The 1,766-nt window shown below is 39.0% G+C and overlaps 1 pseudogene; it reads right to left on the reverse strand.

Moving 5' to 3' along the window:
* LOC116897885 lies at positions 1 to 1,489 on the reverse strand (annotated as a pseudogene).
* Between the last annotated feature and the right edge of the window lie 277 nt (positions 1,490 to 1,766).

Raw genomic sequence — 1,766 nt, forward strand, 5'->3', positions numbered from 1 at the left:
GGAAGATCTGCAATAGAATATGCTCCTATACAGCCGAGATATTTAAGGTTGCTTGATTTTCCTTACCATTACTCCACTGCAAGCTTCTGGTGTAATCCCACATAGCAAGTCAGTCTTCATTGTAACAGGTCAGGACTGACCTTGACCCCCTTTCCTCCTTATTCTTTTTGTTTCTGGGCACTTTCTCTTGTACCATAAATGCCTTTTGCTGATCCAGAGACTCCCCTTTGTGAATAACTGGCCCTACCATGGGGAGGAGCATCCCCAAAACCTCTGGATGGAGCAGCACCTTTTGTTCCTCTATGACCCCTTCCTATAGCTCCAACTTGAAACTCTTCATAATCATAGTATAGATCTTCATATACACTATGATAGTTATAGTAACCACAGCCATAATGATCATAATTATTTTCATATCCATAATAATCTGGAGGATACCCATAGCCACTTTTACTTCCATGCCCTTGACCTCTTGTTGGGGAAGTATCATATACAAGGACCCATAATAGTAGTAATCGTCATATATTTGATTCTTTGCTATTTGCCTCTGAGATTTTTCCCCCCTCCTCTGATCTCATGACTCAGCAAAAACAAGTTCAATATTTTTGTCTCTCCAAGTATTTAGCATTCATTTCTTCCATAGCCTTGACAACATTGTCTTGTGCTTCAAAATGTCTGAAAGCATAATGTTTTAGCTTTTTCACTTGTTCCAGTTTCCCAAACTGAATAAACAGTGTTTCTAAAATTTCTTCTGTTACATTATTGGCAAGATAGCATACTAACAGCACTTTTACCTTTGCTATAACTTCAGGATCAGCGTAGTCAATAGAACCAGCCCATTCAACAGTCCCAACATTCTCCCAGACTTTGGCTTTATCACTCATTAACATGCACTTTGCCTTGGCAGCTATTTTGCAATCTTCATATTGAAGAAAGCAAAAGCCTCTAGTTGGGAGTATAAAACGAGGGCTGTGAGACCCTGGATTGCTTTACTAAACTCTTCAAGAATATGTTTCTTGGTTTTACTCTTGTAAACAGAGCCCCCCCCATTGTTGTCAGCTGACATGTAGACAGCAATGTGCTTTCCAGAATGAATTTCATGATACAGTTTAACAGCCTCTTTTGATTCTTTTATACAAAAAGTGATAAACACATAACCTCCGTTGAGGCCAATGAGGAGACCCACTATTAAACGAAGATCTCATACAGGTTCAGCTTTCTAAAATTATGGAACAGGCTCGTCCTCAAACAGATCTCTAGGAATCTTCCCCACAAATACTTGAGTGGCAGCAGAAGTGCTGCTGACCTGAATAAATGGAAGTTGAAGGTGGTCCCCTATACTTCCTCTGTCCTGTAATCACATCAGGTGTGTACCCTGTTCTACACAAGAGTGACTTAATCTTTGCCTCATCTGGTCCTTTACTAGAGTCCACTACTTTGGTCTCTGTTTCTCTCTGTGCTTATATGTCTTCATGACTTCACATAAAAAGGGCAAGTTTGTTCAGAACATGAGAGAGATCACAGTCTTTAAAATGTTGAAGCACTGTCAATGTACTCTCTTCATTGAACTCTTTTTAAAGCTTTGATAGCTTTTTCATCTAAATCACTATGTGCAACTAGCCCAGCAACATAAAATTCATCTAGTTTTTCAGCAACTTTTTGTGATAATTAAGCATCAAAAAGTGTCTGAAAATTTTATGAATGGATAAGAGCAGAAGTAGTATCCATGGGCTCTTCAGTATCATTTCCATTAACATGTTCTGTAG

Source organism: Rattus rattus, chromosome 4, assembly GCF_011064425.1.
Source record: "Rattus rattus isolate New Zealand chromosome 4, Rrattus_CSIRO_v1, whole genome shotgun sequence".
In the NCBI taxonomy this organism is placed as follows: Eukaryota; Metazoa; Chordata; class Mammalia; order Rodentia; family Muridae; genus Rattus; species Rattus rattus.